This window comes from Macaca fascicularis, chromosome 3 (genome assembly GCF_037993035.2).
Source record: "Macaca fascicularis isolate 582-1 chromosome 3, T2T-MFA8v1.1".
Lineage (NCBI taxonomy): Eukaryota > Metazoa > Chordata > Mammalia > Primates > Cercopithecidae > Macaca > Macaca fascicularis.
The window spans coordinates 93,553,359-93,580,742 of record NC_088377.1 but is presented as its reverse complement, the minus strand read 5'-3'; the positions used below and the strand labels follow the sequence as shown (position 1 = coordinate 93,580,742).

Sequence of the window (27,384 nt, the reverse complement as noted above, 5' to 3'; positions counted from 1 at the left end):
ATGACAATTTATTTCACCAGTTTCAGCTACTCTTGATTCTGTTGGCCCAAAAGATTTCTCTGCTTCTCCTGCAGAATTCTTGTATATTCAGAATGAGGTTCTTGTCTTCAAATCATTTCTGGTAATATTTTTGTAGGGGGAGTGATGCTGGGGGATCTTCTGTTATGTCATCCTCCTGATGTCACAATCTAAATCGGTATTGGAATTTTAATATGGTTTCCTTTGTATGTTATCTCAGAACACTTAAATGAATTTGTTTTAGCAATGCATGCACAAAGATACACAGTAGGACTTCAGAAAAGCCCAGTGGATTGACCAACCATTGATACTGTCACTGGTGGGAGGAACATGGGATGTAATCATATAGTGGGAGAGAACCTATCTCCTAAGAGGTACGTTGATAGCGTCCAGCAGGAAGAGCTGCAGGAAATACACCAATGATCTTTGAGGCATTAATAATGTAGCGGTGGTTGTCCCAGTACTGCAAACTGGCCCAGCCAACAACAGGATCTATTCTTTAACACTCCTTTCCTACCCTCTCCCCATTCATTCCCCACCCACTCATTCATATGCTTTGAGATTCTGGAGATGTTTAGAGATATATTCATATCCACAAAGAATGGGGGTTTTGTGACACTTTTATTCAATTTCCAGAAATATTACATACATTGGAAAAAATATGCCATTTATAATCACAATTCTCTTCTAAAGATGATGAAGTACATTAAATAGAAGTTCTTTTGTCTGCTGGGCACCTGGTAGAAAGTTTGGGGTTTGGGGAAAGGAACCGTGGCAAGTGAATGGCTTTTTATATGTAAGGTGGAAGAATTTGGACACATGGAAGGGGATAAGAGTGGAGAACAGATAGAGAGAAGGGAGAAGCAGGGATAGATGAGACATCAGATTCTTCTTGACTAAAGAGAATGAGAAATGTTGAGAGAAGTGTTGGGAGGTGGGGTGGCAACAAGACCAGAGCTAATAGGAAGGTCTTATATAAATTTGTAAGTTTGTTGTGCTGTGCATGGGAGAAATGATATTTTGCCCAGATTGTGAATGGCATTTCTGTGGAAACCAATGAGGAAACTGAGATGTTTGGATTGGAGAATGACAGGGCTAAGGAGACACAAGTAGAAACAAGTGCATAGGTGCAGTGGCCATGCAAATATATACCTCAGGGATTAGCAAGTATAATATCTTGGGGAGGGCTTTAGACATACATATGCTATAAATTGGGGGCAGGGTGGGATTGAACTACCTTTACCTAGACCTCCAAAGTGTAGAGTTAATTTTGAATGCACATAACAGAATAAAACAAAATAAATATAGCATAAACAAGCTTGAAGTGTATTTATTCATTCAGTTTTAGATTTAAAAAGTCCAGAGGTGGACAGTTCAGAACTGGTATGGCAGTCCCATGATGTCTTTAGGGACCTAAACTCCTAATTTCTTGTCCCACTCTTAGAGCTGACTTGCATCCTTAAGATGAGCTAAAGGTCTAAAATGACTGCTAGAGCTTGAGTCATCATGTCTATGTTCCAGGAACTCACACCATCACATATAGGAGCTTCCCCCAAAAGTCTCCCCTGACACTTTGCTTACATTTTATTGGCCATGCTTAGTTGCAAGGGATGCTGAGAAATAGCACCATATGACCACTCCTCATTACAAGGGAAGATGTTGGCAAAGTGTTTAACAAAAAAATCAGGGTTATAAAAAAGGGAAACAGGATACTGGGAATTAATTGTCCACCATATATGCCATGTATAAAATATATAAATGTTTTGTCTAAATTAAATATATTTGATCACCATGTATTATAAGTTTTTGGAAGGTGAGAAGAAGCACACAGTTCTGCCTGTTTTCCCCAGTGGGGTTTTCTTTGAATGCTGAGCAGATAGATGTTCCCTCTTTTGCCTCCAATCTTTGTGCTTGGGAGCTCATGAAAATAAGAACTGACAAAAATCCTCAAGAAAATAGCTGAGACTCAGATGAGTCAGGCTAACCTGTGGTTGGAGGGCCATTGTGAATAACAGACAGGCTCCTGCCTTACTGGGGGTTTGCCACTACATTAAAAAAAAATGTTAGTTAAATCTCCTCTGGGGATACGTGCATGGATGAAGCCCAAGTAAAATCCAGTAAGCTTCAAATTAAACATGAACAAAGTGCCAAAAACAGCTTTATGGTTCAGATGTAGGATACAGAACACCGCACTGTATGGGACTCTTAAATGATATGGCCAAACTAGGGTGGTTGTGGTTGAGTGATATGAGAGATGAAGTGGCTAAACGAATGGCAATGCTGAGAACTGACCTGTACTGCAGTGGACAGTGACTATTTACTGCAGGGGTAGGAGGGATCAACCCCTCAGCTGCCCCAAATGCACAATGTAAACTCAGACCAGTTTATCACTGGCTTCTTTGAAGTTCCTGCATGAGGCCTAAAGGTCTGTCTTTCTGATATTCCATGTCATTGTACCAGGAGTTAGGGAACAAACAGAATAAGGGGACAGGGGAGAAGATCATAAAATCGCTTTACCTGGTGCTCAGCCCAAAGCGAGAGCTCAAAATGTTAAATCCACATTCATATCCAAACAGCTGCCAAGTGCTTTCAATGGAAGGTTTGGGTGATGGGAGAAAGTTGGAGTGCGGATGAATATGCTTTTATAGATTTGGGAAAATAGCCACTATAAATATGTGCTTAAATGACTTTTCGTTAAGATAATATAGACTTTTAGAGAAAAAGAAAGGCCCAGGAGCACAATTAAAAAATAAAATTAAAGAAAAATACTAATCTGAATCTAAAACACAGTAAGTCATATCATCCTATTGCTTATGACCCGTCAAAGCTCCCCCTTGCCCTCCAGATACAGAGCAAATTACTCAGAAGGATTCAAAGAGCTGTTCAACATCTGGAACCTGCTCTTCTCTCTGGGCATGTTTCTAATCATTCACACGTGCCCTGTGGACGATCACCCCGAGTTACCTGGATGCTCCCAGACACGCCCAAATGTTCATGCCTCAGTGCCTTCGCATGAGCTTTCACCTGCCTGGGACTTCCTTCTCCTTATCTTCTAGGACAATGCCTCCTTTTCCTTAAGGCTTCCTCTTTTTAGAAGCCTTCCCTATCCCTCATGTTTGTTCCATCTGTACCACTCCCCAGGCACTTCATCATTAGGGTGCTCATCTGATTACTCTATTGGCTGTGGGTTCCTGGAGAGCAGGTTATTGAGCCCCATCACTGTAGAATATGTAGCTAACTCATGGCAGATACTCAAATGTTCATGGGGGGATAAGTGAGCAAAACAGAGAAAAATTAGGCAATGTTAGATATTATGCCGGTACGGTAAAATAGATGGGGATTTTAAAAAATGTTCTCAGGAGCATTATGTAAAGGAAGTGCATTAAAGACACCAAATTTGGGTCTCAGAACTAAACCCTGATGCAAATGCTGAGGAATCAGGTCAGCAAAGAATGTACTGAGGGCAGAGCATCAAGTTAGGATTTGAGACGCAGTCCCGAAACTGGGCAGAGAGAAAACAGGAAATGAGAGTGTTATGTTGTCAGGCTGTAAAGTCTGAAGTCTTGCAATTTCCTCCTCTTGTGCTGCTTTTGTAATAAGATGATAAAGTTCATTTCCCTAAAGACTGCAGGCCTGACCCAGGCCAGAGGAGTGGAGAAGCGCAACACTGGTGTCACCTAACTGAGCTCAGACCCTCAAGCCAGAGCTGCTCTGAAGAGCAGCGGAGAAAGGGGCAGCCAGACGGATGTTCGCCTGCCAGAGAGAGAAGACACAGAGGGTCCTAGGTCTCTGCGCCTGCAGCAGCAGGTCCTCGTTCAACAGTTCAGAGATGCCCAAACTGCTCTTAGCTGGAACGAATTACTTCTTGCCAGCCTTGAAATTCGTTTCAGGTGGGAGGAGAACACTGCCGTAAGTGGAGATTGCAGAGTTGGCAAAGTGAAGTGAGGCTGTAGGACTGGGACTTGTACTTGGTACCTTAAGGGACTGAAGCCTAGAGGGTCAGTCTGAATTGGCCTGCATTTTTCTTTTCCACTCACGCCCCAAAGAGTGCTTTTAAAAGTGACTCCACCATGGCACACGTTTACACATGTAACAAACCTGCACGTGCTGCACATGTATCCCGGAACTTAAAATAAAATAAAATTTTAACAAAAGAAATTAGGGAATATCATTATTTTAAAGAGATGTTACTGGTCCAAATAAATAGAAATGTAAATATGAAGTCAATTGCTAATTATGCAGATGCACACTTGTTTTCTTTTTTTTCTTTTGAGATGGAGTTTTGCTCTTGTCACCTAGGCTGGAGTGCAATGGTACAATCTTGGCTCACTGCAACCTCTGCCTGTCAGGTTCAAGCGATTCTCCTGCCTCAGCCTCCCCAGTAGCTGGGATTACAGGCACCCACCACCATGCCTAGCTAATTTTTGTATTTTTAGTACAGACGTGGTTTCACCACATTGGCCAGGCTGGTCTCGAACTCCTGACCTCAGGTGATCCACCCGCTTCGGCCTCCCAAAGTGCCGGGATTACAGGCGTGAGTCACCGTGCCTGGCCCCAAACTTGTTTTCATTATTTGTCTGCAGTCTCTGAGAAAGGATTGAAGTAAGGCAGTTTTCCATGGAAGTTGTGTAAGTTGGTCACCAGTCAATATTTCTAAAATGTATAGTTTTTAAAAGTAATTATATTTGTGAATTTCATGGGACCAAAAGTTCTGTCTTGTTTGTAACATTCAAGACAAGAAACGAACTCAATATCTTTAATGGAAGCAAAAATAAATAAATCTCTGTTCCCTTAAAAAAAGAAAAGAAAAGAAAAGTGACTACCATTTTGCGTTCCTTTTTATTATATGAAGTTTCGAGTATTTTTTGAGTCCAGGTCTCACAGTTGACACTACTTGAAGCAGAAGAATCGCTCAGTTGAGCCCATCAATAAAAAAGAGAATAAAATGGTCATTGTTCTAAGCCTCTAAATGTTGGGGTCGTTTGTACGTAACAGTTGATAATCAGAACAGGGTGTGAGATTGGAGGTTGGAGTATGGTCAGCCAGTCGGCCTCATGCAGGTTGTCAAGGGCTTTGGCTGACCTGCATTATTTCTTTGGTGCTTGTGCTCTGGGGAGCATTAGGGTTCTTCAATTTGGGTCACATCAGTCCAAAAGCAGTGGGCTTTTCTAGTGATCAGAGTAATTGCTGCATGTCCCAAAAGAACATGAACCCTGACTCAGAAAAGAAACACAGGAAACCTTCAACAACAAGGATCTTCACATTGGGCAAAGGTTACATTTTTTTGGCTCGCACTTTTCGGGTCTCCTAATACCGATATCACTTGTTTTGGGGTGTGTGTTGTTAAGGTGATGGGGCAGGGAAAGGAAAGTGAGGGCAGGGAGGTGAAGTTATCTATCTGGGGCTTGTTGAACGTATCACAACTGGAGTGGGGACTGAGATTGTAGAATCTTGTTAACATTTACACCTTGGAGCAGGGTTTGGGATAATCTATTATCTACCCTCAACCATGAGGTTGATAGAATCTCCCCAGAGCTGGCAGGTGAGACATCTATCTTGATTCCACCCATACCTCCAGAAGTCAAGAAAGGGGCCAGGACTCCCGAATCAGGTTAGAAGCAGGTAACACAGGCAGGACAGTACAGAAAACAAGGACCAGGGGCTTGAGATGACTTGGCCAGGGTCAAAGCCCAGAATGAAAGCCCGGTTACTAATTTCAAAGCCAGAATCCTTTCTGTTGTTTCTTTCCACATTCCCTCAAATGCCGTTGTTTCCCATATCCTGCTTTCAAGGGACCATTATGGTACTAGTCGTTCACATTTTAATTGAATAAATGTTTTGTAGGAGGATGTAAATTTTTTTTTTTTAAAGATTGTTTTCGAATAGGACGCACAGGCCAAATGCAATCCAGATAAAATAACTTTGCTCTAATATATCTACATAATTATTTAATTCCATAATAAAAATCATTTGTGTTATTTGTTTGGCTAAAACATGTCTTCTCTCTTCAACTTCCATATAAGTAGGCAGCAATTCATGGAGCAAGGATGTTGCCATGGGGCAAAGGTCCAGGTGAAATTGGTTTTAGCTTCCACATTCCTTAGACAGGTCTGGATTTGGCTGAGACTTTGAGGCCAACTCAGACATTCCCAGGTGAGTTGCTCCAGGTTGAAGGGAATGTGAGCTCCCTTTAAGTATATCAAATCTTGTATTCCAGGGCTTCTCCCAGAAAATATAATCCTCCCAGGTCCTGATCTAATTTACCCCAGAGAAAGAAAATATGTCAGCTATCCACAGCTAGAGAGGTCTGAAATTAGGGACTAATCCATCTCAGGGTTTTGTGCTTGGGGTAAAATCTGGTGCCATGAGCCCTCTGTGCTGCCTGCTGGCTCAGTCTCTAGGCCTGACCCTTCAGCCCCCTGCCAATCTCTCCTGGTCCTTGTCTGACCGGATTCCCACCCAGTACTCTTACACACCGGGCCCCTGCCTCCAGTGAGCTCTTGCCCCTTCCTAAGGAGCTAGAATGACATCAGTCCACCATCCCACAGATGGCTGTGGAAATCTCACTGGGGAGGGGCACTAATCTCTCAAACCACATCCCACTGTGCACCTGACTTTGCATGTTACCTGTTGCCTGCATCTCAGGAATGCCCTGCCTGCTGGACCGGGCCTTCAGGGTTATTGGTATCTGCCTGAAATAAATTCTCACTCTCTGTACCCTTTAGACTCTGAATGCTGGACCAAATATCCTCCTCCATAAGGGCCAATCTCAGTAGCAGGGTTGAGGCCATCTCAACATTGTCCATCTTGGTTTTGCAATCATTTCCATCCTCACTGGTCTGCACGGCTAGAGTCCAATTGACTTTTCAGCTGAGGACATCTGAGTTAGAATGCCCCCAGCTTGAAGTCACTCTAGGATAGAACCAGAATTTTGAATCATTTCAATGCCTTTTCCTGCCTCCTGGAAAAAAAAATGTAAATGCTCGTGATGCCTGTATTAATGCCTAAAAAATTAGCTGGTGTCTTGGGTATGACCTAGAGTTACTAGCACCTGTTCCACCTGCCCAGTTTGCTCTGACCCAGAGTGACTCTGCCTTCAGACCTCATCCCTGGGTCTTCTACTGTAACCAGACTCTTGCAGGCCATTTGCTAGACCATCCATTACCCTGGCATTCACTGCTTTGCTGGAATACACTCAGAAGTGGTTTAGCTCCTCCAGAACCACCACCTTCTCACTGCCCTTTCCAGTGCCTCTGCTCTCCCAGAGTTCAAGCCAACAGACAATGGCATCATCTAACCAGGTGTTTCCTGTAACATGACTCATATGAAGTTGCCTCTCTGCAAACCTAGCAGGTAAAACAACCAGCAAGCACCTTTCTTCAAAAACCCTGTGAGCGTTCCCTCCTGGAGTGGTCAGAAAACCTCATGGCTACAGGTCATGATATAAGAAATCTTAATTTCAGATTCAGAAGCTTTCCTTCCACTCTTTGATTGAGAAATTGCTCAGACTCTAAAACTGACCTACTTAAAGCCTATTGTTTGGTGGGCTGCCTCAAGACGCGCATGTAGAACTCATTCACGCAGGCTTATACAGGCCACGCCAAGAACAAGACAGTAAGGGTATGGCACCCAAGAATAATGTGCTTGAATTTCAACATGCAGGGAAATAGTTCATTCTCAACCAACAGAAACAGAAACCTTTCATCCTGTCACTGTCAGCTCTGAAACTTAGGTCTTCTATGTCCATGGAGTCATAGGTCTTAAATTATATGCTATGGATGGAAATAATCAGGTAGTGGCCTTTCCTTTCCATTTTCTTTCATATATGAATTTTTAATGTAAATATAAGGAAATAGTGCTTGTTTTTTTTTTTTTTTTTTTTTTTTTTTTGAGATGGAGTCTTGCTCTGTCACCCAGGCTGGAGTGCAGTGGCACGATATTGGCTCACTGCAACCTCTGCCTCCTGGTTCAAGTGATTCTCCTGCCTCAGCCTCCCTAGTAGCTGGGATTACAGGCACACACCACCACACCTGGCTAATGTTTTGTATTTTTAGTAGACATGGGGTTTTGCCATGTTGGCCAGACTGGTCTCGAACTCCTGACCTCAGGTGATCCACATGCCTTAGCCTCCCAAAGTGCTGGGATTACAGGCATGGGCCACCGGGCTCAGCCATATTTCTTATTAATGGTAAAATAAATTATAAAGTCAGCCTATTTTAAGTGGATCCACAGTCTTCATAGGGTTGTAGAAATCTCTTCATTAATGAATTCATTCAATGCTTTTCTATTAATCAGCTACTATTGATCACCTACAGTCAGGCACTGTTGTAGACATGGAAATTAAGAAAACTTATAAAGATTTCTGCCCTCACTGTTGACTTATGCCATAAGGCAAATAAGTTTATTTCAATATGGTTAAATTGCTTTGCTTTCTGTTATTATTCACCCACATGATCAGGGCTGGCAGCCATATGCAAAGCCCTTTGTTGGGAAACTCACAAACCCACTATTCCTGTAAAGTAGAAAGTTGCTTTTCTTTGTGTTACAGTGTCCTTTGAGGAATAGCTGAGGCTGGGCTCTAGCGCTTGCATATGTGCTGGTCCCTATATTGACTTTAAGCATATTCCATAGATAAAAGGAAACAACTTCTTGTATCAGGAAATTAATGACATGAGGCTTTTTTATCTGTTCCTAATTGATCACCTTATGTAAAGAATCTCAGGCTGGGTGTAGTGGTTCACGCCTGTAATCCCAGCACTTTGGGAGGCAGAGGTGGGAGGATCGCTTGAGCCCAGGAGTTTGAAACCAGTCTAAGCAGCAGAGGGAGACCCTGTCTCTACAAAAATTTAAAAATTAGCCAGGTATGGGATGGCATGTGCCTGTAAGTCCCAGCTACTCAGGAGGCTGAGATGGAAGGATGGCTTGAGCCTGGGAGGTCAAGGCTGCAGGGAGCCATAATCACACCACTGCACTCCAGCCTGGGTGACAGTGAGACCCTGTCTCAAGATAATCCAAAAAAGAATCTTATATTTTACGGTGTCACAGACCCCTTTGAGAATCTGATGAAAGCTATGAATCCTCTTTCCAGAAAAAAAAAAAAAAAAAAAAAAAGGAGCTAATGCAAGTACACTAAAATTTACACATGAATTTAAAAAAATCATAGACCCCTGAAACTAACTTGTTTATTTTCATGGATCTCAGGCCCAAAGACCCCTGGTCTGGAAGCTCTTACTTTTCTCAAGTTTTTACTCTGAATTCCACATATGTGAAAATTCTGTGAAATGAAGTTTTCCTCTTTAATTTTAGCCACTTAGATTGAGATATTGCATGAAAACCTTGGGGACACCTGTTTTTGTACTAGCATCATGATACAAGCTCTTCCTCTTGAGCAAGGTCATTGGAGTGAACATCAGTCCCTGCGCTGGGCTGCTGGCATGAGATGATGTGTGGGAAACCCCAGCCCAGGCCTGGTTTCCTCTCTTCAAGCCAGATACCATGTACTGGCTTTCATTTCTTCTTTCCAGTTTGTGAGAATAAAACCAAAGTTCCCTTGCACATTTACTTTACATGTTTGAATATACACTTTTGTATAAGCTTGTGTTCCTCTTTTTGCCTTTTGCAAAATCTGCTGACTACCACATCTTGGCCATTCAGAGAAGAACAGGTGGATTTTCACCTGTGTGGGCTGCCTCCATTTTCCCTGCTGAGGAGCAGTGATTCTAGACAGTAAAGTGGTGACATTAGTTATGAAATTCTTTGTTTATGAAATTCACTTGTTAATGTGGTAGCCTGTATAATCACCCTCCAGAGATGTTTGTGTCCTAATCCTGGAATCTGTGAATATAGTACTTTACATAACCAAAGAGATTGTGCAGCTGTTTAGAATGGTACAGATATTGAAATGGGAGATTATCCTGGACTCTCTGGATAGGCCCTATATAATCATAAGGATCTATATAATCATAAGGCAGAAAGCTCAAAGAAAGAGTAGGAGACCTGATCATGAAAACAGGGGTTGGAGCAATGAGAGGAAGTGAGTATGTGCTGGGAATGAAGGCAGCCTCTGAAAGCTGGAAAGGCAAAGAGACGGATTGTCTCCCAGAGCCTCCAAAAGGAGTACAGCTCTGCCCACACTTTGATTTTAGCCTGCAGATCCCATTTTGTGTTTCTAACCTCCAGAACCACAAGATAATAAGTTTGTGTTTCTTGAAGATACTAAGTTTGTTGTAATTTGTTACAGCAGTAATTGGAAACTGATATAGTTCTTAACCATTCCATTCAAAAAGAACAAAGGGTTAAAGTAGAAGCAAGATCAAATTTCCCAATCTACTTTTGCTCTGTCCTCTGCAATATCTGCAAGGGAGGACAGGCTGGAGTTCATTTAGGTGTAAGTGGTTGTTTCTCTTCACTGACTGGCTCTAGATTGTTACACGTTCGTAGTTCTTGTGCATGCTTTTTATATTCTTCCTGTCTCCTCCCTCACTGTCTTCTTGTAGATAACATGCATGCCTCCCTGCTCCCATTTGCTATCTTTAATCTGCTAAAGGCTAAAAACCAAAGAAATTATAATTGACTTTTAAAAAAAGAGAAAATAAGTTTTGAATGAAAGCTCAAGGGACTCTCCTATTAAGGAACCTCTCGGGGTTTTACTGTGGCATCTATTTTGACCCTCAAGACGCTTTATTTATTTCACCTACATTTCCTTTCTCGTCTGTGTTCAGCATTGTTGGGCATTCTGGGTAAGCGTTCCCCACATAAATGGGATTGTCACTGTGTTAATAGATCTAAATCTTACAAGTTTTTTTGCATCAATCAATAATTCAATAATGATAAAGTGCCATGTCATACGTAGGTGGAGAGAGAGGTAATTAGAAGATTACTTACCAGTCGTATTGCTGTGTGCATCTTGATGCATTCTGAACCTCCGTTTCTCCAATTGTAAATTAGGCTTTATAATATATGCCCTTTCCTCTGCCTCACTTGATCCTTACAATGGCCAGATGAGATATTACACAAAAGTGCTTTGATTGTTAGCTGCAAAGCATAATAGAATAACACTTTTTACAAAAAAAAAAAAAAAAATCACAGTGAAATTTTTATTTATCTCTACTGTCCTTTGGATATACCAAGAAGTCTTTGGGTTTTTTGGTGGAAATTCCCTCACTCATTCTTTCCTCATCTGATTGTTCAGTTAACACTAGGAGAGCATGTTCCGTATGGCAACTAGGGCTGGATGAGGGTAACAGACGCCCAGAAGATGGTGTACTGTGATGAGCAAAACTTGGGAATTATACATATCGAGATCTGAATCCTGCCTTCAAGTACGTGCAGTTTAACCTCTCTGGTCTTAGTTTCCTTATCTACAAAATGATGCTAATGATACCTGCTAGGTTGGCCAGCCATAAAATATAACATATAAAATATATAATATGATATAAAATATAATATTCATTAACTATAAAATATATAAAGTTCCAGAGACATACTAGGCATTCAATATATGCTTAATAGGTATAATATTTGGGGGCTGTTAAATCAATATATTTTCACTTTTGGTGGTCCCTACACCTTTTTTTGTTTTTGTTTTTTTTTTGAGACGGAGTTTCGTTCTTGTTGCCTAGGCTGGAGTGCAATGGCATGATCTCAGCTCACTGCGACCTCCGTCTCCTGGGTTCAAGCAATTCTCCTGCCTCAGCCTCCTGAGTAGGTGGGATTACAAGTGCGCGCCACCACGCCCAGCTAATTTTTGTATTTGTGGTAGAGACAGAGTTTCATCATATTGGTCAGGCTGGTCTCTAACTCCTGACCTCAAGTGATCTGCCCACCTTGGTCTCCCAAAGTGCTGGGATTACAGGCTGAGCCACCGTGCCTGGCCGGTCCCTACTCTTAATTGTTCTGCAACTTTCATGTTGATTGAAACTGGAGGATTCAGCACATAACTCCTTCCATAGAGGCTTTGCCTTGGGCTCCTAGGTCTGAAGATGCACTGGCCTAGGTAAGGGGAAGGGAATGACCTAAGAGGGTTTCAGGTCAAATAAAATGGGAGAGGGAAGCATGTCCCTTTTGAGGCAGCAAAGTGGAGGGAGAGAAGAGGATCAGAGACAGGTGAACACACAGTCAGAGATATATGACACCACCTTTCAGCCCCAAACCAAGGCTCCCAGGTATTAGAAATATTGAGAGGGTAGCCAGGAGCAGAGGGATTTCCCGTTTGGGATCCTAAGAGTGGTGCCTGCAGCAGAGTGAAAAGTGTGGTGTTTGGGACCCAGGGTGGGGTGCCCTGGGCGACAGAGCGAGACTCCATCTCAAAAAAAAAAAAAAAAAAAAAAAAAAACTGTGGAGTTTGGGACCCTGGGAGGGGTGTCTACAGCACAGTAGACAGTGTGGTACAGCAGATGTGGCAGGGAGCCTGGGTTAGCATTCCCAAGACGTATACACAGTTTGTAGAAGAAGCAGAATTTATTGAGGATGTGGCTGATGAGGTTTGCTATTCCAGAGGGAAAGAGATCCCATACCTATGGGGGGAGGGCTGAGTACCCAGGTCAGGGTGGCAGCAAGGACCTGGTTGGGGCCAAAACTAGGGGGAGGGCTACGCCACTGAGATGGAGCCCAGAGATCAACTGCAAATGCGCCAGCTACAGATTTCAGCTCCAGAGGTCAGCATGGTGTAGGGGCCATCCACGTGTAGTCCTTTCCAGGATGCCAAGGAACTACAGGAATCAAATAAGTAGAGTTAGAGTCCATTCCTCCTCACTTCCCTGAACTCCCCAATTTCCCCACACCCAGAGGTCATCTTGAAAATGAAGGGCTAGGGAGATCTGGAAGATCAAGCACTGATGCACAAGCAGCCTGGCCACCCCCAAAAGAAGACTCTAACCCACAGAAACAGAGATATTACTAACTGGTGAGTTTGAAGTGTAACTGCCCTGCACATTATGCACAGGAAGAATGGAAAATTCCTAATAAAGAAGCAACCTCTTATGAACCTGAGCAAGCAAGCTGGCAGCATGTGTACCCCAGTACACGTGGCAACAATGATAAGGATGGAGGGGCCTGGAGTGGTTGTGACCCAGTCCTTGCCTGCCAGTGGGATCTCTTAGGCTTGTGAGTGGCCTCAGGCTGAAGGGCTAAGGGCCATGGCAGAAGCTTGACAGGAGAGGCAGGGAGCACAGAGCCAAGATAGGCTAACTTAGTTTAGGGAGTAGGGACAGCTTCCCAAGGGGGTTGGTGCAGTTACTGGGGCCAGGGAAGACGCTCACCTTTTATAGGGAGTGAGGCTCTCCTGGGTCATGAAACGGAGCTACAGAAGCCTGGTGCCTTTCTCAGGCTCTTCTGGTTGTAAGTTACAGAAAGCCATGGGAGCCCACTTGAGCAAATGCAGTGGAGGGGCACTGCAGAGGCTCATGGATTCCAAGAACAGAGACTGCAGGACCTAGGGAAGGCACAGGACTGGACCAGGGACACAGTAAAGAGCCCAGGAAGGGTGTCCTTTCTATTTGCCTCTGAGCCTCTACTTCATCTTCCCTTTAGCTTTGGACTGTCTTGCCTCATTTTTGGTTGGGAAGGCCACCAACAGCTCCTGAGCTTACGCGTTGCAGGGCCAAGTTTCTCTCTGACTCAGTTGAAATTTGCCATGAAGGGACTGGTTTGCCTCCTGTACACCCATCAATTCCACCAGAAGCAAGGGAGGACAAGGGAACAAAACTGCTTTCAAAACAACAATGTGGATGGGAGAGAAGCGGGAAGGTATGAATAAGGGGGTTAGGCTCTACCCTAGGCTGCCAGGAAGGATCAGTCACTCTCCCCAGTAAATTAAGCAAAGTCCAGAAGGAAGGGAGAATTATTTGGGGAAGCAGTAGGGGTGGAGAGAAGAGGTACCCACCTCCCCTTGGACTTGGAAAAACAGAGTCAGCACTCTCCTGGCCGTGAGTCAGAAAGTGGAGCTGTAGGGGGTGGCTGTAGAACCCAGGGTACATGTTCTTTTCACTCTTTCATTATGTCACCTCAAAGAAATTAAGTAAAACTGCCAGTAAGGAAAAAAGAAAGCTAATGGCGGGGATATTGCTCAAAGGCAGAAAATTAGTTAAACATTACACTGGGATTTCACAACAGGTTGGTGTACTGATTTTCTCACAGTTCCTTAATGAGTCTTGGGAAAAAAAGACATAATTTTAATGTGGTCTTGATTGCTTTATTCTCAGGCCAGCCTGAGAATTTTCTCATGATGTTAATTATTCATTTTTGTAAGAAGCCTGCATAAATAAAAGTATGAGTACCGGCTGTCCAGTGTGGCATTTCAGGAGCTTGGAGGAAGAGGATGGAGAAGGTGAGAGCTAGGGGGAAATTGAGAGGTGGCCAGAAAGAGAGGCTTTGATCATTTACAGAGTCATGAAGTTGCAGACAACTAGCTTTAGGCATTGCATGTAATTTGATGTTCTTCAATGTCCTGTAGCCTAAGACCAGCTGGAACACACCTGTAGTCAACAAAGTTAGGCTGATTAATGGGAAACTGCATGCTGTGGGGAAGTTGGAGGCATCTCAAAAGCGAGGATTAAGGAAAGGGCACCCAATAAATCTTTGGGGGCTGGAGTTAGTCACAAGATGGTGTTGACAAGATTTCATCAGATTCTGTAAACTGGAGAGTTTCTAGAAAGGTGAGTGGTCTTATCTTTGGGGTTCACAAGTCTGTGTGGAGTTACTGACAGTTCAATTTCTCTATGGTCTTATCTGGGAACAAATGGGCCAGAAAGAGCTGGTGTTTCAAGGTTTGAACTTAGATTGTCTGTGATGCCCATTATGGTGTGGTCGGGAGAAATTGGCCTGCTTTGTAAGTGAGGCTTATGTTTTGAAAATTGTGGTTTCTGTTTTAATTCTCAGTCCCTGTCATCCCTCCGCCAATATGAACCCCACTCTGCCAGTCTACCCTTTTCATTTACTCACTATTGTTCTAGTCCCTCGTTATGGTTATTCTACTGACATGTTACATGTAACATAAAGAGCCCTACAGCTGCATAACCTCCTGAGAGACGACTTCTTTAGTTTGCAATGGAGAATTGGAGATGGTGCTCATTCACAGAAATCTAACACTTAGTAAGTCATCTTGTTTGATCACTCCATCCTCACAGGTCTGTGCCTTAACTGTGTGTGTCAAATATTATATATCTTAGATTTAAGAAACAATTTTGCTCAACAAATGACAGTATCAGGGAGCTATTAGGAGTTCTAACAACTATCGTCCTCCTGCTATAGGTCCAGACAAGACTTTAGCATGGCAGGCTGCCTCCTGGGGCTGGGTAGTCAAGAAGGGCTGACAGTGAGTGAGCTAGTCAAGAAGCACAGCAGAATGACGGTAAAATGCCACCTCATACTTACTAGGATGGCCACTATTAAAAAGGAACACACACACAGAAAATAACAGATGTGGGCAAGCATGTGGAGAGATTGGAACCCTTGAGCACTGTTGGTGGGAATGTAAAATGGTGCAGCTATTACAGAAAACAATATGGTGGAACTTCTAAAAATTAAAACAGAATCACCATGTGATCTAGTAATTCCACTCTGGGATATACCAGAACTGAAAGAATTGAAAGCAAGATCTTGAAGAGATATTTATATACCGATGTTCATAGCAGCATTATTTACCTTAGCCAAAAGGTACAAACAAATCAAGTGTTCATTGATGCATGAATGAAAAAGCAAAATGTGGCATATCCATACAATGGAATATAATTCAGCTATAAGAAGGAACAAAATGCTGACATCTGTTATAACATGGCTGGACCTTGACGACATTATGCCAAGTGAAAGCAGCCAGACATAAAAGGCTACATCGTGTATGATTCCACTAACATGAAGTACTTAGAGCATTCAAATTCATAAAGACACAAAGTAGAATGGTGGTTTCCAGGGGCTTGGGGGGAAGGGGGAACAGAGAGTTATTGCTTAATGGTTATATGGAGTTTGGGGAAGATGAAAATGTTTTAGAGATATGTTGGTTATGGTTGCACAACAATGTGAGTGTACTTAATGCCACTAAACTCTACACTTAAAATGGCTAAAATGTTACATTTTCTGTTATGTATATTTCATCATAATTAGAAAAATGTTTTTAAAGCTAAAAAATAGAAAGGTCTAGCAGGGGAAGAACCCACAGGTAGCCCAAACCCAAGTCCTTGGAGGAGGCTAGACACCGTGACTAAGGAAGTCACATTCATACACTAGATAAGGGTCAGGGAATGGGGTCCAACACTGAGGTCAGGAGCTGGTTGGTGTTAGAACAGATGATTCAAGGGATTAGCTAAAGGATTCCCTTTGTTGCTTGACTTTAGTATATTGCAGGGGTGAGTCAGATTCAAAGATGCAAAATCAGAGTAGATAAGGGTTTTCCTTCTTCTTTTTCTCCCTCTCTTCAAGAATATTCAGTGGATATTTTAAATAGCCTAGAATTCTCCAGTAAAGTGGTTTGGGGAATAGAATTGTAGACTCCATCCTCTAAGCCCATTGAATTCTTCCCCATCATAAGCAGAACCAGATGCAAGTGAGCACATAACTTCTCATGTTAGTGAGAAGCTATTCATAATAGCTGGGACATATGGCAAAACCAACATTTGTCTCTCTAATGCTAGTGTTGGGAGCTTTCAAAGCTAGAAGGACCAGCTGTGGTATATAGACATCAGAAGGGGTGTGGTTAAGGTAGGGAGCCCCTATAGCAAGTAAAAGTTATAAATCTAGGCAGGCAGTCAGAGTCAGGGGTGTTCCCAGGAGAGCTATTAGATCTCCAGCAAGGAGCCACAGATCATGGGTCCAAAGAAGAGCCCGAGGGAGTGGAGTTTTAAAGAAGCCTGACTTTAGGTGCTGGTGTGTTTCATGTGCTGTATCTTTTCTCTCCTGTACCTTTTCTTGGTTCTTTGAAGCCTTTCTGGGTTTAAGGGAATGTCTCCAGTTTGGGGAAATGCTGGGCCCACTTTCTGCACTCATGCTTGGGAGAGGATAAAGAGAAGTAACCCAATAAAGAGAGAATGACCTAAGAGATATCTCAAAAGACTGGGGACCAAAAGAGGAGATTCCCCAAAAAATATTCTGTGAAAGCAAAATAGTCAACACTTTGCCTTCCATGGGAAGTTCCACCCTCTGAACGTGTTGGTCACTGGTTTGTTGTCTTCTCAGGGGTGACACAAGGTATGCAGAAACCCTTGAGGTCCCCTGGTGGGCAGAGTGAACCATCAACAACAGGTAGTCAGAGCCCAGCCTTGTGGTCTGGAATTAAGCATCTAGAAGGATAGGGATGACAGGGGGAGGGCAGGAACCAATAGGACCTCACTTCTGGAGTACCTACAAAAACATGGAGAGATGGGAAGCAAACCAAGGACTGGGACACAAGGGAAGACAAGCTAGAAGCCCATTTGCCAGAACCAATTTATCACATTAATATGGATTAGCCAAGAAGCTGACAATGCTGTGTCCTTTTGGAGCAATTAAAGAAATTCCTGATTGACTCTAACTCAGGAGCATCTGAAAATGACCTGGTAAGGACATTATTAAGAACTAAAAAATATCTACTGTAGATTGAATGCCATGCATGGGCTAGGCAGTATTCATTTACTCTCCCATTTACTCTGGACAGTAAGGAAGGTGTGACTAGTCCCATCTTACAGATGAGGAAAGTGAGGCTCAGAGAAATAAAATTGCTCATTAGCAAACAGTGGAAGCAGAGTGTAAGGGAATTGCATCATGATTGTACATGCTTTCCCTTACGCTCATGGATGTTTATGATCTGAACTTTATTGACTCGAGTTAGGTTTCTTCTCTTCATCAACACCAGCTATCCATGGGAAAAGTTAAAATCCTACATTGCATACGTGCCTTGGGAGCCAAATAAATGTGTCCATGTTCTTATTGACAGCTGCCTTTCCCTCCTCTTCTCTGTGAGACTGTGGAGGTGTTTATGAATGCTAGATCTCATGTTCTGCACTGTCAGGTTGACTCTGGATGTCTTTTAATTCTCCTCTCTGGAAGGAAAAAGAGATTTTTTTCCTAATAGAGCAACCACTTATCACTTGGAATCTTTGAGAAGCAAAATGGTGGTCTTCAGATGGATCTACAAATTCCATTCACCCCTGAAAGGACCTGTAAACATAGCTGTCACAAGAGATTAGTCAAAAATGCATTTTTTTCTGACAAAATGAGTGGGAACAATCTTCTGTTAGAATGATATCATACAAAATTGAGTTTAAAAGTCTGATTCTTGTGTCTTAATACTGGATGTGAGAGGCATACACATTCCTAAATTTATGGAGACAATATTTGACAGAGGTTTACAATAATATTCAAGTAGTGACCTTCACAGGCAGGGAAAGGGGCCTGGAAGCCCCCTCTCTGGAAATAGTCACGAGTGGGCTGGACAATCACTGGATGGAGACTGGGAGAGGTGAGCTGAACCTGGAGTCAACACCTACCTGCACACAACAATCACCTCTGGTAATTTACAAACTGAGACACTCAGAGTGAAGCTCAAGAATCTCTATTTTTTAGCAAGCACCTCAAGTCATATTCATGTTGCTATGCAAGCTCCAGTTCTCTGAGAATCATTGCCCTAGATCACTGTACTCCAAACTTCCCTGAAAATAAGAATCATCAGGCAGCACTTGTTAAACGTTTGCTACACCAGGCCTCTCTCATGGACTTGGTGATGACTCGTGCAGGGTCCATGAATCAGTGGAGTTTGGGAGTAACTGAACTAAAAGATTAACAGAATCCTTTGTATCACTAAGATTTTGTAGCTTAGATGAAAGCTTCCATTTAATTTTAGCTCTGCTCACATACAGTGAGAGTAAAGACAGGTAACTCTGAAACAACATGGGTGTCATAGTCTGTTTTCCATTGCTATAGCAGAATACTTCAGACTGGATAACGTATAAAGAGAAGAGATCCATTTGTCTCACTGTTCTGGAGGCTAGGAAGTCCGAAAGCACAGTGCCAGCAACCAGCGAGGATCTCTGTGCGTTATCCCATGGTAGAAGGGTGAAAGGGCAAGCAAGCACATGATACAGAGAAGAAAAAGGGGCCGAACTCCTGATAACTCACCTACTTCTACAATAATGACATCAGGCATTAATCCATTCACAAGGGAGGAGCCTCATAACCTAATCACTTTTTTTTTTTTTTTTTGAGACAGTCTTGCTGTCGCCCAGGCTGGAGTGCAGTGGCGAGATGACAGCTCACTGCATCCTCCACCTCCCAGATTCAACCGATTCTCCTGCTTCAGCCTCCTGAGTAGCTGGGATTACACACACGCACCACCACACCTGGCTAATTTTTGTATTTTTAGTAGACACGGGGTTTCATCATATTGGCCAGGCTGGTCTCTAACTCCTGACCTCAGTTGATCTGCCCACCTTGGTCTCCCAAAGTGCTGGGATTACAGGCGTGAGCCACCACACCTGGCCCCTAATCACCTCTTAAAGGTCCCACCTCTTACTTCTGTCAAAATGGCAATGAAATTTCAACTTGAGTTTTGGAGGGAACACTCAAACCGTAACAATGAGGGATTCTATGAAGCAGGGTAATAATGCTATGCTTCTCCTTTGCATATCCTCAATTCATTTATTTTTCTCTGTAGCACTTCACCAAATCAAAATTTCTACTTAGATTCTATCTTCTCAGCAGCTGCTTTCTTCTTTCTCTCTTCTTATTAATCTGATGCCAGCACAACTTAGGGGGCAGAAAATGCATTGAGAGACATTTGAACACAGAACGTCTGGCTCACCTTGATATGTTTTTCTTTTCTACAGGATCTTCACTTTGTCTTTTGAAACTCCAGATTCTCGGGGAAACTTAGCTTCCTTGGTATCTTGCTGATGGCTTCAAATGGTTGTACTTATTCTTGTTTTGTTTTTATACCCAGCTTTTATAGTTATTTTCAGTGGAAGGTCTGTCTGAAACCGACGACTCCATCATGGTCAGAAGTGGAGGTCTGCCTGTTTTGGTTTTTAACTGATTCAATACAGTAGCCTTAGAGATTCATTAAAAATTTTAGATTAAAAAGTAAGATTTTTAAATGTTTTTGTCTTCCTTCACATTTTCGAGATATGATTACATACAGCAAAATGCACAGATCTTATATGTGCAGTTAGATGAGTTTTGACAGATGTGTATACTCCTGTAAACGTGTCATTTTATTTTTAATTATATTTTATTTATATTGCCTAATAACCTACACCAAAATAGCTTTGGCATAATCGTCAAAATTCACAGATCAAGGCACATTTTCATAAATTGAAATTTGACAAGATTTACTTAAGCAACCATGTGAATTATCATTTAAGAACAGCTCACTTCAGCACACAACCATGCCTGACTCTTAGAAAATGAATGAATATCTTCTGGATTAAACTGTTGACTTTATTTTAAAAATTAAATTGCTCAAGGCTTTGCATTGAATAATAGCTCTAAGTTTGGCAATCTTGTTTGAGTCATTTTTAAACCAATTTTTATCATAAACATAAATCATTTTATTGTTCAAAGATAGAAAAATGTAGATAGAATTCCCCAAAATTTCCTCACCAGTAAGTTTATTCTAGATATAACCATTATTTACAGTTTGATAGGTACTCTTCCTGACATTTTATGCATACAAAAATTGCTTAAATAAAATATTGTACATAAATTTGTATTAACTGTTTTCTCTTAAAACTTACCAATAACTGCTTGTCTCATGTCAACAATTATGTTTCCACACTTCCCTTTTAAATAGCTGCAGAGTTTATCGTATAGAATTTACTTAACAAACACTTTATATTGGAACTTTGGATTATTTCCATTAATTTACCATTAAAATCCTCCCAGATTCAAGCGATTCTCCTGCCTCAGCCTTCCCGAGTAGCTGGGACAACAGGCATCCACCACCACGCCCGGCTAATTTTTGTTATACATCTCCAAGTTGAAAAATTTTCCCAATTCACCACTTATTTTCTTAGGATAAGTTTATATCAGTGGAACTGCTTAGTCAATGTTATGCAGATTTTCTAAAGACTTTTATTTTTTCATACAGCAATGTTTCTCATGAGAAATTATTTGCCGATTTGTACTTCATAGCCCATAGGAGAGATCTTAATTCCTCCCTTATTTCACTAACACAAGCAGAAAACGTCATGCCCTTGTTTTGATTTGTATTTCTTTTGTTACTATCGAGGTTGAGCCTTTTTTCTTATATTTATTTCCCTCCCATGTCTTATATTTTTCTTTTTTAAATGCCTATTTATAGCTTTCATCCTTTTTGGACTGCTTATGTTTTTCTTATTGATCTGTAGTAGCTTGTTATATGCTAACTGTTGGAATTTCTTGTGTGCTACAGATACTGTCCCCAGCTTGTTATTTGCCTCCTGGTTATATTTGCTGATCCAGTGCAGAACCCCAAGCATGGGGTGCAGAGTAGGAGGACATGAGAGAGCCAAGGCTGGAGAGTTAGGCACAGGCTAGGTCACCTAAGGGCTGGCTGCTCATGCAAAGGAGCAAGGAGGTGCTACTGATGAGGGTAGGACTTTAAAATATCTAGGGGGTGAAGTCTTCAGGTTTTGCTGACTGGATAAGGGATGTGGGATCCAAGAAGGTGATGCAGGCAACACCAACTCTGGCTTTGACCGCGAGGTGCAGTAGTGTCTTGAATTATTAATAAATGGTCATCAGGTAGAAGCATGTTTTGGAAGGAAAATGATAAGCATTAGAGTTACTGTCTTTGACGTTCCTGTAACAACCAGTATTTAGCTGTCAGAGCCTCACAGCTTAGTACAGTTCCTGGCACAGTGGATTGCTTAGTAAAATTGAAATGAATTCATTGTCGGCTTCCATCAAGGAAGATGATGATCTTCTCTTTGGTACCTTTTTGATCTCTATGCCTAGTACTGGCAGCCTCACGATTAATTTAATTTAATTAATTAATTTTTTTGAGATGGAGTCTCACTCTGTCACCCAGGCCAGAGTGCAGTGGCGTGATCTCGGCTCACTGCAACCTCCGTTTCCCAGATTCAAGCGATTCTCCTGCCTCAGCCTCCTTGAGTAGCTGGGACAACAGGCACCCGCCATCATGCCCGGCTAATTTTTGTATTTTTAGTAGAGACAGGGTTTCGCCACATTGGCCAGGCTGGTCTTGAACTCCTGACCTCAGGTGATCCACCCGCCTTGGCCTCCCAAAGTGCCAGTATTACAGACATGAGCCACTGTGCCCAGCCGACAATTAATTTTAATAATCTCACTTCTGCTTCCTAGGAACCCAAAGACAGTAAAGGTCACAAATGATGTACCTTTTATATCCAGCAGAGGGCCAGGACAGTCCTGGGGTTCATATTTCTTCTCCTCTACTCTGAGGTTTATACGACCCCCCTAACGTAAGTGTTTCTACAGTTCTCATGGATTTCCTGTTAGCATCCAACAAGTTGCTTTTACCGCTTTTCAATCTTCAGCATCTTCTTTGTGGCTGGGGTAAAGAAGCTCACTGTGGACTCTCATTCAGCCTCGGGCGCACTGGGCAACCTCTGGGAAAAGCACTGCTCTGATGAACAGGGGAATGAACCACTGCTGCCACCCAGGCAGGGTTGGGGAGCTGCAGGCCATCCTGTTTGGTGCTGGTGTTCTACCTCTGGGGGCAAACAAAGGCAAAGAGGTTCTCAGGTTGGGGTGGTGGGTGGATAGAGAGGAGAGTATGAAAGAGAGAGATCTAAAAAGAAAAGCTTGCCGGAAATTCAGGAAAAAAAAACCTCTTAATTCTGTAGTTCCCAATATTCACAGCTGTTATAAAGCTCACATTTGGGCTAATTCCACAAGTTATTAATCATCCACTGCTCGCTATATTGGACTTGTGGATCACATTAGAGCTCCACAAGCAATTAAAAGTCCTTCCTTGTTTGTGAAATGGCCTAACTATAAATCTCAGGAGGGTCAGCCCAGTTCTCCACTTGAGATACATAGAAGTCATGCTGATCTCCACTCATCCACCCCATGAACAGGTCGAAGAATTTGGCAACACGCTGAAAAAGCTTTGTCCTGGGTGGTCGGGAGGAGTTGGAGGTGGGGCGAGGCAGTGCTATGGTCTCTTTCATAAGTAAACCTTTGCACTCTCTAATATTTTATACTGTCTCTTCTCTTTCATTCACACTTAAAATACTATGGAGAATACTTCATGTCCTGCCATGCCAGGCATGGATGATTCCAAGATGAATAAAACACAGTCCTTGCCCTGGGCTTACAATTTAGTGTCATCATTGCTGTACAGATGCAGGCACCAAGTCCTGCGTGGTCATGACAAAGGATGCAACTAACTCTATGTATTGGGCCATAGAAAAAGGCTTTGTAGAGAGAAGGTCTTTGTGACTCAGGTTTTACCAGTACAAGGGATTTCAGCAGGAGAAAAGGCTGGAGGGAGAAGCTATGAAGCAGAGGGACCCACAGTGCCTACCGAGGCATGGAAGATTTCTGAAGACAGTGGCTGCAGCAGAGGTTGTCTGGCAAGAGAGGATGGAGTTGAGGCTGGAAAGCTACAGTGTAGGAAGAGGTTGTTGCCATGTGTGTATATTTTCTGTGGAAGAAAAGGAAAGCACTGCTTCTACGGTCATAATAGGTTGTATGTAGAGAAAACTCTGGGACACCACGCATAAGTGGGATGTGGGATAGAAAACGTAGGCTGGAGAACTGATGCTATTAACTGTAAATTCCACTTCATTATCAGCATCAAATATTTATGCAGCCTCTGGAGGGAAGGGAGTCCCACAGCCAGTGATGAGTGGAAGATACAGAGGTCAATCAAAAGGCACGGTCCTTGAGTCCCTGTGTTTGCAATTTAAGATGCACACACTGGGATGAAACACAAGAGAATGAACGGCGAGACAGACATAACACTTTTGCTGAACAACTCTTACCTACAAAGCTTTGCTATGCTTTTGTATTTTGTTGGCATCTTAGCACGTTGGCTTTCAAATGTTTTTGACCATAACCAAAAGTAAGAAATATATTTTCATGCCATGATCCAGAACCCATACAAAAATTTCAGCGAGTACTATTGAGAGGCACTCTGGTATTTTATAGGCTATTACATTTTAATTTTTTTTAATTGCTGGTTTCTGACCCTCTAAATTGATTCTGTGACCCACTGTTGGGTTATAACTGGTGGCTTGAAAATTCCTGCCTTCCCATGTCTGGGAGGGGGAAATGTTGGCGGAAATGGGACAGATGGGGGAGTGAAAGAGTGAGTGGGCCTGCAGTGAGGGAAGGGGCCGCATGAGCCATTGCCACATCAAATTCCCATCACCAAAGAGGCACTAAATGAACAGGGTTCAGCCTGGGCCACAGTGAGACGCTGCCTCTACCAAAAGAAAATAGCTGGGTACGGTGGCACACACCTGTAGTCCCAGCTACTCGGGAAGCTGAAGCAGGAGGATTCCTCAACTCCAGACTTTTGAGGCTGCAGTAAGACATGATGGTGCCAATGCACTCCAACTTGGGCAGTGGAGTGAGCCAACGGTGCTTCACTAAGAAGAAGTATTTATTTTTCCCCATATTAGGAGACAATTTCCTGATATCTGGTAAAGCTCTAGAGTAGCACTGATAAAACTGTGTTGTGGCTGGGTGCCGTGGCTCACACCTGTAATCCCAGCACTTTGGGAGGCCGAGTGGGCAGATCACAAGATCAGGAGTTCGAGACCAGCCTAGCCAACATGGTGAAACCCTGTCTCTACTAAAACAAAAAACAAAACAAACAAACAAACAAAAACAAAGTTAGCTGAGCCTGGTGGCACGCACCTGTAATCCCAGCTACTTGGGAGGCTGAGGCAGGAGAATTACTTGGAATCAGGAGGTGGAGGTTTCAGTGAGCCGAGATCATGCCATTCCACTCTAGCCTGGGCAAAAAGAGCACAACTCCATCAAAAAAGTAAATAAATAAAATCGTGTTGCATGGCAGATTTTGAGATCATAATAAATATTTCTTTAAAAATTTGTTGAGTGGTAAAATAAGTTTGGCAGATGCCAAAATATATATCCCCAATGTGGATGGTCACAGTGCATAAAGAGCTGAAAACATTTGCAGTAATAAAAATAATTTTATCCTTTAAGAAAAACAGGATTTAATTTATTTGACTCTAGAGACTTTTCTCTTCTTTTTTCTAATCCCATGTCTTGGAGCACAGGTTGGGAAATGCAGGTGTAGATGGCACCATTGCAGAAGATGGGCTGAGGGTGAGGCTTACTGGCAGAGGGTTAGTGTCCCTGGGGACCTCCCCGCTGTGCAGGGCTTAACCAGGTCAACTTTTTTCCACAAGGGGCCAGATAGTAAATATTTTAGGCTTTTCTGTTGCAACTGCTCAACTCTGCCATTGTAGTGTGTAAGCAGCCACAGACAATACATAAAGGAGTGAGCAGGCTGTGTTCCAATTCGAGTTTATGTAGGGACACTGGAATTTGAATTTCATATGATTTTCCTGTGTCAAAAAATCTTATTCTTCTTTTGATTTTTTTTCCAACCATATAAAAATGTAAAAACCATTCTTAGCTCCTAGGCTGTACAAAAACAGGCAGTGGGCTGGATTTGGCCCGTGGGCCATAGTTTGCCAACTGCTGGTCTAAATATTGAGATACTTGCCTCTTTGAAATGCAAAGGAGAGTGCAAGACAGGTAGAATGTCCCCTTTCCCTCCACAGCCACAAGACACTTTGGAAATAGCCCTGATCCTGGGGGGAAAACTTCACACAGGCCTTCTTTGTGCCCCAAGATTTCTGCTATCCGTTTTAAACTTGCCACTCCTTCTCATACTGGTAAGGGACCCCTTGGCTTAGCCTAGAAACCCTTTGGAAGCCTTCCTTGACCCCACAGCTGGCTGAGAGCTCATGTGCCCCCCCTTCCATCTTATGTCTCTGGCTGCCCTTGCCCTGCACCCCATATCTGACAGCTGTTCTGGCCAGGAGCTACTCAGGGGTCTTCCTGTTCCACCAGAGCCAGAGAGAAAATCATCTGAAGTCTCGAATTTTATCTTAAGAGAAATAAATTTTAATTCTGCATTCTACTCTATGACACTTACTCTAATATAAAAAATTAATATGTTTTCCTCAGAAAAGGATTCTAGTAAAACCAATGCTCCATGAAGAGCTGTGCTCACTTGGTTCAAATATCAACCGCTGGCACAATGCCACTTAGCCTATTTCTGGAAGCACAGGCCTATGTGATAAATTTGAAAATCCTGGCACTTAACGCCCAGCAAATCCAGTCCCAGCCCATCTTTCCAGACTCTTTCAACAATTTTTCTTCTGCCTACAGATACTAGGCCAGGTGGCCCACACTCCTGAAAGCCTCCATGATCTTTTAAGCTGATGTGATCTTTGTTGCCCATGGGATAACGACGTTTCTTTTCTTTCTTTCCTTTTTTTTTTTTTGGACAAGTTCTCACTCTGTAGCCCAGGCAGCCTCAGCCTCCTGGGCTTAGGTGATTCTCCCACCTCTGCCTCCTGAGTAGCTGGGACTACAGGTGCATGCCACCACATCCAGCTAATTTTTTTTTTTTTTTGTAGAGATGGAGTTTTGCCATGTTGCCCAGTATTCTCCATGATATTTGACTCCTGTTGTATACTCCTTGGTGTAATCACTTCCCCTCAAGTATGGACAGGACCTGGGACTTCCTTCTATTCCACAGAATATGGCAAAGGTGGCAGATGTCACTTCTAAGTTTAAGACGCCCTCACACTGTTAAACCCATCCTAGAGGTGCTCCTGGCTGGCTCAATGAAGTAAGCAGCCACAACGGGGGGTCCATGTGGCAAAGACTGTGGGTGGCCCCTAGTTGCTAGGGACAGCCTCTGACTGACAGCGCAAAGCCCAGAACTCAGTTCCGCATCTCCTTGGCAATGAACTCTGTGGATAACCTGAGTGAACTTAGAAGGGGATCTCCCCCCAGAGCCTCCAGGAAGAAATGTAGCACAGCTGACACCTCCATCCCAGCCTTGTGGGACCCGAGGCAGGAAATCCCGCTAAGAGGTGCTTGCATTCCAGACTTGTGGAAACTATGAGACAATACATGTATGTTGTAAGCTGCTACATTTCTGGTAATTTGTTATGCTGTAGTAGAAAACTAAGGCCCTCCCTTCCCCCAGTGGACTGTGCCCTGACAGCTGTGCTCTGTGTGAAGGGCATGCTCACTAAATACTCATCCCAGGAATTCTTAATGAACTAATGAAGCTTATAACACTCCACACCATATCACACACAGCTCATGAAAACGTTGGAGGCAGAACTTCACCATGAGCGAAGTATCTGTTTTTCAGTTTGTTTCTTTTCCCACTTCTCCATCCTCATCCCCATGGAAATATAAACAACAAGGTTACAGAAATAA

The 27,384-nt window shown here is 42.8% G+C and overlaps 2 long non-coding RNA genes across 3 annotated transcripts in view; one reads left to right on the top strand and one right to left on the bottom strand.

Annotated features, from left to right (window-relative positions):
* Nucleotides 1-620: 620 nt before the first annotated feature.
* Nucleotides 621-22,274, bottom strand: LOC102141005 (uncharacterized). Its single transcript, XR_001489450.4, has 5 exons — nt 19,784-22,274; nt 13,901-18,026; nt 12,534-12,728; nt 10,903-11,052; nt 621-6,930 (listed from the first exon to the last, which is right to left on the bottom strand). It is a non-coding gene; the product is annotated as an uncharacterized lncRNA (long non-coding RNA).
* The window catches only part of LOC123572351 (uncharacterized), a 48,982-nt gene continuing 35,904 nt past the window's right edge, over nt 14,307-27,384 (top strand). For both annotated transcript variants that reach the window (XR_006696880.3, XR_010585702.2), the window contains exons 1-2: nt 14,307-14,672; nt 22,282-22,400. This is a non-coding gene — a long non-coding RNA (uncharacterized lncRNA). The remainder of the gene's footprint in view (nt 14,673-22,281; nt 22,401-27,384) is intronic.